Raw genomic sequence first — 10,912 nt, 5'->3', positions numbered from 1 at the left:
CTTACAGACTAACACATTTATTTACGGCATAAGCTTTCGTGGGCTAAAACCCACTTCATCAGATGCATGGAGTGAAAAATACAGTAAGTAGTGTATATATATTACAGCACATGAAAAGATGGGAGTTGCCTTACCAAGTGGGTGGTCAGTGCTAACAAGGCCAATTCAATTAAGGTGGAAGTGGCCTATTCTTAACAGTTGACAAGAAGGGGTGAATATCAACAGAGGAAAAATTACTTTGGCCAAACTGGACAGTCTCTATGCAAGAGAATAAATGGACACAAATCTGTCATCAAGAATTGTAACATTCAAAAATCAGTAGGAGAACACTTCAATCTCCCTAGACAACTCAATAACAGACTTAAACGTGGCAATTCTTCAACAAAAATCTTCAAAACAGACTTCAATGAGAAACTGCAGAACTGGAATTAATTTGCAAACTGGACACCATCAAATTAGGCCTGAATGAAGACTGGGAGTGGATGGCTCACTACAAAAAGTAATTTTCCCTCTGTTGATACTCCCACCTTCTTGTCAACTGTTGGGAATGGGCCACAGCCACCCTGATTGAATTTGCCTCATTAGCCTTAAGCAGATGTTCTATGGAGGGCTCCCATTCTAGGGCTAACCCTGTTTTACCCAGCTTTGCTTGTGAGCGCTGGGTTCTAGGTGCCACAGTTGTAGGAAGAATAAACTCAATGCATGGTGGTCAGTAGCCAAGCTGAGTTAAGGGAAGACATTGTGGGCCAGATTCTCTGCTGGTGCAAATAAGCCTTGCTCCACTGACTTAGATGGTACTACACTGATTCATTTACACCAGTGGAGGATCTGGCTTTATGGTTTATTTCACTCGATCTGCTGCAAAAATCTGACTCTATCTCCATTCTGTTGGGTCTTTAATACTAGTGTTGCATGAGAATACGACCACTCCACCCTAAATATAACAGCACAATCTCTTTATGGTCAGCAAGATAGAGCTCAAAGTGGAATATTTTAATTACCATGAAATATCACCAGTGCAGCAACCTGCATGGAACTTGGAGGGAGGACCATAGGTTGCAGGTAGGAAGAGTTTGGAGGTAGCACTAGGAAGTCAGTCCATGTGCACATGTCTAGAATATTAGCTGTTGTTGCAGCACCTCTTTTACTAAAAAGCCAGTTTAGTTTTAATAACACAAGTGGCCTCCATGTTCCCACCCTGCACATGGTCCATGAAACAACGAGTATTTGAAGTTCTGGCTTGTCGGCAAAGAGTTTAGCAACTTTTGGAAGGTTGCTGGTATGAGAACAAAAAGCCCAGAGGCTGCAGTTGCTAAAACAATCTTAGGAGGGTTTTTTTGTTTGTTTGTTTTAAATCTGTGGGTTTAGAATATTTGTTAATTGAAAAATGATAGCTGTTGCTGCAAGATTAAGGTCCTAATTCTTTTTGTCTGTACCGGAAAGTCTGATACATCATCTAAGAATTGTCTTCTGTGATCACATTCAATCTTCTGTAGTCCACATAGAATCCTGACTGAACAGGATTTTTTTCTGCAGCAGGACCGCTGGGGCAAACAAATTGCCTATAGGGGCTTCATTATTTCCACCTCAGCATTATTGAAATGTTCTCCTTCAGGTTATGAAAGCTTTTACAGCCTGATGGCTGTTTGGTGGCCTGTATTTAAAGATTTGTCCATCACATAGGTAGTAGATAGATGCCTACAAAACAATAGTTAGTTTGTTAGCAGTGGTCACAGCACATAAAACTTATCATAATTGTCTCACTATTCCTTTGTGTACCTTTTCCCCAGCCCAAACCCCCACACCTGCTGTATTTTGCCTTATACGTAGATTGTAAGCTCTTTGGGGCGGCTGTAATCCCCAACTGGGGCCTCTCAGTGATACTGCAATACACCAGATTGATCAGATAGCTAGGTTAGATAGATTTTAGTACTGACGGTGCAGGGCTTTGTTTTAAACAATGGAACTGAAATACACTGAAGCAATGTGCCTAACTGAGAGCATAGCGGTTATATTTGGACACAGCTGTGTTTAAATCAGCCCCCTATGTGTCTGTCTGCTGTGGTGACTTTATTGTTCCAGCAACAAACTGGAACCAATGGAAGTGAGGCTCTGCACTGCGTACAGAACGCCCAACCATTTAAAGGGGCAGGCTATCACAACAACAAAACATGAAACCTAAATAAAATACATCTGACATACACCAACAAAATCCCCCTAGAATATTCAGACTCAGTAGTGGAATACCTACTCTAGCTTTAAATTTACAGTTTTTCGTCACTAATGAAATATTGTCTTAATTTAAATAAACAATGTCAGTAAGCTGGTCAAAAATAGGAAATTTTAGTCAGTCCAATAAATTAGCTTTCATTGGAATAACAAAGATCTTGTTTCTAATTACTTATAAAAATATCCACCTATGACTGGCTGAAAATCAGCATTGATACGGCAGTTACGAACGTTACACAAACCACAATCAGTCAGACTGTGTGTGTGTGTACCAAAAATACACTCTAAATAGGGACAGACTTTTGAAAGAACTCAGCATGGAGGGCAGTGAGCCATTTTGAAAATCTGGCCCAGTGTCCGTCATCTCAAAATGTTCCACAAACCAACTACACTAGTGTCTGCAGTCATCACTTCTTCCCCCACCTAAAAACAGGCAATTCAGGGAGCACTTGTTTTGGGACAGCAGCAGCACACAGCAGCTTAGGACAGGAAGCGTGGACTACTGTATTCAGTTGAAAGTCCAGAGGGAGGGGTTTTTTTGTTTTTTTTAAAGAGGTGAAATAGGATTACCTCCATGCAGCCGGTCCTAAAGCAGCAATTCCAAGCCTTCCCTCCCCATCTGACAGGATTCGGGGCAGCTTGCATCTTCCTAACTTGGAACGCAAGAATCCTGAGTAATGACAGTGCAATTCTTATTATCCCTTATTATTTGTTTAAAGCACTGGCTACAGGCCCCAATCAGTATTGGGGGGTCCATTGTATAACACGCTGTATAAACACAGGAATATCCATGCTGGTAGTGCACACTGAACGATGTTAATACAGAGCTGCATGGCTAAAGCTCCCATCTGGCTTTTAAAAATCTCAACCCATGCTTGCAGTGCAAGGTTTAAATCTCTTTTTCCACTCTTTATGCTGTTTAATTCCCTGAATTTCAGTTAGCTTGGACACTAAAACTACACCAGTCAGTGCCTTAGCACCATGCTGTTGAGTTTGGGTTCCCAATGCTGCAGGTAGAAAATGTTTTCTACGGAGATTTTCCCTCATTTTTATTACATGAAAATATTCCTGTTCACTGGAATGGATTACCTAGGGAAGCGGTGGAAGTTCCTTCCTTAGAGGTTTTTACGGTCAGGCTTGGCAAAGCCCTGGCTGGGATGATTTAGTTGGGGTTGGTCCTGCTTTGAGCAGGGGATTGGACTAGATGACCTCCTGAGGGCTCTTCCAACCCTGATATTCTATGATTCTATTATTAGATTTTTTGTAATTAATAAAAAACAACGTCCCCTACATTTTGTGGTTTAAACTACTTGACAGGCTCAATTTGACTATTTTAACTCTAGCAGAGGAAGACAAAGGCAGCCTAGGTGCAAGGGGGTGTGAAAGGAAAACACAATCTTGTATTGCAAAGGGTCAAAGAGGAAAGCATATCCACAGCCTATAAGGAAGTGGCTGATCTCTGATGCTTAGGTGTGATTTTCCTAACATTCATCAAGGCTGAATTGTTGACAAATGGATACGGATCTATAGCAGAAGTGGTAGTTTCCCTGGTCAGTCGAGCTGGGAGGAAAGAGATTGACCTTCTGGTCCTGGAAAGCTCTGGGTTAGAATAGCAGCGGATGCAGGGGTCCTATCACAGGTTTTGCTTTAATGCCCATCACTGAAACATCCCCAAGCACTGAAAAGTCACATTACATTACACAGCAGCAACAAATCTCCAAAAGTCTCATTTTTCAACATTTTCTCCCCACTTTATTTACTGCTACGTGAAATTGTGAGAGGAGCAGCTTTGTCTAGTAGATTGAGCAAGAGTCTCAGAGCCAAGAACTCCTGAATCCTAGTCTTGCCTCCATAGGTTTGCACAGTGCCTTGCACAATGGGGCCCACCCTTGTTGTGGTCTTTAGGTGTAAACATTAAATAAACAAGAACTGTACCCAGGGCCCAATCCTGCACTTCCAAAAAGGGGCTGAGTACCTTCAATTCCCATTAAATTTAATAGGAGCTGAGCACCCAGCTCTTGGCAGGATCGGCCCCTAAATTCTATACTAAGGAAAAACATACTGCCCATGAAAATCCTTGTTCCAAAATTCTGCTCCTGGCCTTGTATTAATAAAATAAGTACCCGTGCTGGAAAATGCCTGTTTTGGTATCGCTTTCAACCACTAGATGGCAGCATTATGTACAAGTTGAAATGAATTATCATTTTTAAAGACAAAAACCCAGCCACAAGCATAGCTGAGGGTAGGCCAGCTAGAAGCCTCCATAGACACTCAAAGCCTCAGGGGAAGGTATTAGTGTTATTTTTTTTTAAATTTCAAATACTACTAATCAAAAACATTTATTCTGGATTCTATTACAAGTATATTATGTCGATAATAAAAAGGAGAAAATACACCTTTTATAGCTTAAACAGGGAAACATAATAGCAAGGCGTGAATTTGTCATATGATCAATTTTCTTTGTGTATTTTAGTGCCCATAGTCTCTGGCCACCTCACAGTCTTTAATGCATTTACTCTCATGCCACCTGTCAGGCCAGGAAGTATTATTGCTCCCATTGTACAGCTTGGGATCAGCAGAACAGAGAGACGGAGTGACTTGCACATAGATTTGTACAGTCTAAGGCCAGAAACTGGGATCATAGAATCATAGAATATCAGGGTTGGAAGGGACCTCAGGAGGTCATCTAGTCCAACCCCCTGCTCAAAGGGATCATCTAGTCTGATCTCCTGTATATAACACAGGCCATAGAACTTCCCCAAAATAATTCCTAGGGCAGATCTTTTAGAAAAACATCCAATTTTGCTTTAACAATTGCAGTGACGAAGAATTCACCATGACCTTGGTAATTTGTTCCAATGGTTAATTATCCTCCATGTCAAAAACGTACACCTTATTTCCAGTCTGAACTCGTCTAGCTCTTAGAGATTGAGTGACTTGTGCATGATCACATAGAATATCTGCAGCAGAGCATGGAAAAGAATTCCGAATTCCTGAGTGCGGTGCTTTGCCTATCCATTCTGTCCCTAGTAGGGCTCTTTGCAGTTATAATTGACATTTTTCCCTGTGTATAAGTCTCTTTCTTTCTTTTTCCTCTCTCCCTATAAGTAGTGAGATGGGGTTTCTTTTTAGGATGAATAGCAAGGCAGTTTGCAGTCCAAAATACTCATTTTACAATTGAGCCATAGGGCTCATGTCTAGTAAGTGTCCTTCATTACAAACTGGTCCTGAGAAATCAGCAATGTAAAGGAAGAATTCTCCTGTTGACCTAGCACTATCCACACTGGGAATTAGGTCCACTTAGCTAAGCCACTCAGGGATGTGGATTTTTCATGTCACTGAATGATGTCGCTGGGTTGACCTATATTTTTTTAATGTAGACCAGGCCTGAGGTGGTCCTGAAAATTTGACCCTAAATCCCACTGCTGCAGATGTAGGGAAACTGATCTATTAACAGATTTTAAACAATGAAATCCTGTTGATCACAGACCAAATCCTGAAGTAACTGATCAGGAAAAACAGAGATGGACTTTAATTAAAATTTTCCCCAATGAAAGCCTGAATAAGGACTTCAGGGTCTGGCAGTTTAAAGAAAGTCTCTTGCCTCCTCTGTTACTAATGAGAAAGCTAATTCCTGTTCAACTTTCCATCAGTAAATGATCTTTTTGTCCCGACACCATTCGCCAAAGGACGTCTCTCTGTGGACTCTGTGACACGGTGTACCAATTCTGCATGGGGCCAACAGGCCCGGACCAAACACTGTGAGCCCAGGAGACCACTCTACCTTGTCCCTGCTGTGCATGCTCCAGGTGGAAGGGAGAGATAAAAGGAGGCAGATCAGCTCAGTCTGGGCTGGCTGAGGAGGCGGAAGGACGTATGTTGCAGGCTTCTGCAGAGAGCTGCCTACAACTCTCCAAGTGATGCGAACCGTGGACCCGGACTATGCTGCAGATGACCAGCTGGCTGTGGAGACTGACCGGGATGCCGAGCCGCTGCCAGCCAAGGAGATACTCGAGATGAGCTTTGCAGTAGGAAGTGACCGAGGGAATGTATTAGAAGCCAATTCTTGAACCCTTAAAGGGGAATTTCTTGGCTTCAGAGGGCCCTGGGTAGGAACTTGGTGGAGTAGGGTTGGGCCCAGGTTCCCTACCCCCCCCCCACTTGCCACTAGGGGTGGCTACTGAGGACTCCAGCTACAGACTGCTCTGCCCTGCCCAGAGGGCCAGAGTCCCCCCAACTGCTATTGTGTGTCCCAGCCAGGAGGCTCAGGAGACTAGAGACTGGGTATTTGCTTTGCCCTGCCCAGGGTCTGAAGACTATTGGTTTTACCCTGCCCAGAGGGTCAAAGCCCAGCTATGATTGTTTGCCCCAGCTGGGACGCATGGATGGAGTGTTTACTGGGCCCTATCAGGAGCCCTGAGTCCTCCTAATTGAAATTGCTTGATCCAACAGGGAGTCCCAGCAGCTGTGTGACTGGGCGTACCAACCCTGCACTGAGCCAAGGGGGTGGCCCCGTTCAACACAAGGCCCCTGTGACAGACGCCACCGTTACACACCGTATCAAACCCACCCCTGCCCAGCCCTTCCTCCTTTTTCCAAATGGGCAAGAGCAGGCAGGCTGATTTGCTAACATACCCCCACTTACGGTTTGTGATTCACCTGGAACATCTTTATCTTTACACAAGGTGATCTAAGCTGTCACAGTTGTACCACATAAGGGGCTTGGGTTTGTTGGACGCTCCTTGATATTCCAGCACCATGAAAAGTGCTCAGAACTCCAGTTGTTGTAGGAAGCGTTCACCTCTCTACATGTGAAGAAGAGAAAACTGGCAGGAGATACATTTCTTCTTGTTGTAGAGTCAGATGCTGGGGGTTCCTCCACACCACACTCAATCTTTGAGCTATGGTGCTTGGACCATCAGCTGGGGATATTACACTCTGCTTATATAGTAAATAGCACCCAGAAGGAAAAGTTACTACTATTTGTATTATTGTAGCATCCAGAGACCTCAGCTTAGAGTAGGTCACCACTGCAGTAAGTACTGCACCCACTACAAGACAGTCCCTGACCAAGACAGACAAAGGTGGGACATAGGAAGCATTATTAACCCTGTTTAACTGAAGCACAGAGAGAGATTAAGGCCTAGATTGTCAAAGGCTTTTAGGCTCCTAATTTACTTAAATCAATGGATATTAGGAGCCTAAATATCTTTGTAGATCTAGGCCTACGTGACTTGCCCAAGATTACATATAGTAAGCAGCAGAGCCGGGAAATAAAACCCAGATGTTCCGTTTGTTGTCAAAGTGTGTAAGCCTTCAAATGGTGCATGTGCAGACCCCGAGCACGGAGATGTTCTGCTATGCTCTGAACACAGCTCTGCTAGAGTGACTTTTCAATGACAAGTAGACACTCTTGTCCTGTAAGCAAATAGGAAACTGCAGATTTCCTATACACCTGAATCTTGTAGCGGTCATGCCTTTGTTCTCCAGTCAGGTGCATCTTTAATTAATCTTGCATGCATGCTGCCTCCTTGTTGATAGAGCGAGCAGTACCAGCTGGGACACCAAAGACAGCAGAGTGTTCTAGGGAATTCCTGAAAGGGAATGGTACCAGAGAAGCCTGCAGCAGCAAAGTTTACACACTTCCTAGGCCTTCTCCGCTGCACTCCAAGTCATGGTGGTTGGAGGGCAGATGAAGGCTTTTCTGCCTTAGATATTTAGGCTGGGATTTTCAAAGGAGTTGAATTTCAGTCAGTTAGGCACCTGACTCCCTTAGGCTCCTCTAAAGATTACAGTGCCAATCACTGTATAGGTACCTAGACACCTAATGATCCAAGCATAGGACTGGGGGCCAGGACCGCAAGTCTAATCCTGGCTCTGACACCAAACTATTCTGTGGCCTGGGGCAAGCTGCTCTGCCTAGCTACTCCCATCTGTGAAATGTGCATAATACATACATGGTACAGTGTCTGAGAGCAGTTCTGTGATCATTAATATTCATGCTTTGATGTGCATTGATGTACGGCACTAGGTAAAGACTTAATATTATTGTGTGTGTCTGTGTGTATTTATCAAAGTGCTTGAGCTTACCATTCGAAGGCAAGGAAATTAATATTAATAAAGAAGTTGATCACTCAGAACACTGTATTAAATGAAAAAGTGGGGATTTAAAAATCCCACCAGTTCTGCCAATACTTACTTTATTAGAGTCACAGAAAATAAACCTAGACCATCCCTGACAAGTGTTTGTCCAACCTGTTCTTAAAAACCTTCAATGACAGGGATTCCACAACCTCCCTAGATAGTGACCCCCTCTGACCAAACAAACTGTGAGGAGACATGGAGACACTGGGCAACACATTCACAATCACTCACCTACACTAAGGAACCAGCCCCCAAACAGCAGCACTAATGAACATGTCAACAAAGGACTATACATACTCCTGCTCAAAGCTTCTGCATGCTAGGCCACCTCTGTTCGGGTCCCTGCTTTTCCTACGGTTGTAGTCAGAGCACCTCTCTCCAGTGCAGACTCATGGCTGAAAGGAAGCTTCTCACTGGGTGGTTGGCCTCTGTCAAAGAAGCAGGTTCAGCCTCTGGTGCCAGAACAGGAACTCCCAGTTTGGTTAATTAAGGGGATGGGGCAGCCTGGTGTGGAGGGTTATAAAAGTCCAGGGAGAATTTGAGAGGAAGAGAGGCCCAGTGAGTTAGGGCTGACTGTCACAGGGAGGTATCTTGGACAAGCTGCAGAAAACAATCTGCAAAGGAAAGGAAAGAGGGGGACTTTGCAGGAAGCCAGCGGAGGTGCTAGCCTGCTGAGCTTCCAGAGGGTGTACATTTTTAACAGTGAGAGCAGTTAAACATTGGAACAATTTACCAAGGGGTCATGGTGGGTTCTTTATCACTGACTATTTTTAAATCAAAAGCGGATGTTTTTTCTGAAAGATCTGCCCTAGGAGTTATTCTGTGGCAGTTCTATGGCCCGTGCTATACAGGAGGTCAGACCAGCTGATCACAATGGTCCCTTCTGGCCTAGGAATCTATGAAAGAGCCAAAGCCAACACCAGGAAGCTAAGAAGGGCTTACGGCTAGGAAACCAGTGGAGGAGACAGCTAGCTATCCTTCCTAAGACAGAAAGCCATGGCCAGAGAAGGCTAGAGAGGGCTGAAGGCTGAGAGAGGAGCAGGGGGAGCTGCCTGCTGGTTCTTGGGAGCTGGGAGAGACAGGGCAGGCCTGCAAGGGCTTTATTTGATGTACTGTATAGGTTATGGCTGTGGGGCTTGGTACTGGGACTTGTTTTCTTATGGTTTATGTGCAGGGGATGTTTATAATGAACCCCACAAGGGCTATATTTGTACTCAGACTGTTCGGACTATTCCTGAGGACTCTGAAGGAGGGAACCAGAGATAGGCCCACTTGCTGTGCCCCTGCCAGCCATAGAAGTGTGCTCCAGGCATGCCTGCCCTATGACAAAGCCACTGTCCCTAAACTCACATGTCAAGGTGACACATCTACTTGACATGGCTTCTGGTTAGAACTGCTCCCGACTGGCGCTCCCAGAACCAACTCTAATACGGCCAAAGCAAGGCTGATGCTGGACAGTTTGAGGTGCCAGACTGCTGCTGCCAGCCGGTGCAGTGGAGAGGCTCCCCACTCTAATGCTGTCCCACCTGGTGGTGGGTTAGTCTGGCTGGAGCTTCTCCTACCACATCAGCCCCCAAGATGGCCTATATAGTCTGCCCCTCAGGCTGGCTCCGAAAGCTGCTTGTAAACTAGTCAGTCCGTGAGGCAATGTCATACTGAAAGGCTTTTAAGGGCTTGATCTTGCTGCTATTGATTTTAATGGAGCAGATGAAGCCCATCTATAGGCTTGGGGAGTCCTCCTCCCTGTCACTCACATACAAGTGTCACAGGCAGCATAGTTTCCTATCTACCTACGCCCAGGTTCTTAGAATGACCCATCGCTAATGTATGCGAGTTCAATCCCTGACGGTTTCTAAAGCATGGCACACCATATTCTTCGCAGTGATATGATGATGATATGATTATGGAATAATTATGTTGCATTTTATGCAAGACGGGTTGTGTAAGGGGTCATTGGAAAGATTATGATTTGCTGAATAGGATTATCCTATTGGTATGCGTGTATTATTTTTGTATCTAAAGTTATAAATGCTGACTTTGTATCTGTACTTTAAATGTAGTCGCACCAGGGTAACGCCCACTAGACAAGATGCTTTCCGTCTAGATAGTGGGTGTGGAAGGGCCTATTCAGGGTAATGGGCCATTAGGAAAAATAGTAGGCCATAGAAGTGAACCTTCCTGAGAATGCTACAGACAGCCTGTAAATAATGGCTGCTATGACACTACAAGGACATGTGACCAGGCCACATGACGCTGGACTCCACCTTGAGATGCCAGTATTTCTCCACAAACTGGTCTGAGAACCAAGCTTTGAAACAAAGGGTTTCCACCATATGCTAAAGCTCTATGGGGCACGGAGTGCCATCATACGGGATTCTTCACTCCCCACACAAAAAGACTCCTGGAAACACCTGAGGAACAAAGACTGAAAGGGGGGGAAGTGCTGAGCCCAGGCTAAAGGGATTTCTAGCCTGTGTATGGAAGACCTGGAGATTCCAAGCTGTAAAGCAAGTGTAGCTTTCCCCTTAAGAATCTGCTT

Source organism: Lepidochelys olivacea (genome assembly GCF_965140295.1).
Source record: "Lepidochelys olivacea isolate rLepOli2 genome assembly, chromosome: 1".
NCBI classification, from domain to species: Eukaryota; Metazoa; Chordata; order Testudines; family Cheloniidae; genus Lepidochelys; species Lepidochelys olivacea.
This window is presented reverse-complemented; position numbering follows the sequence as displayed.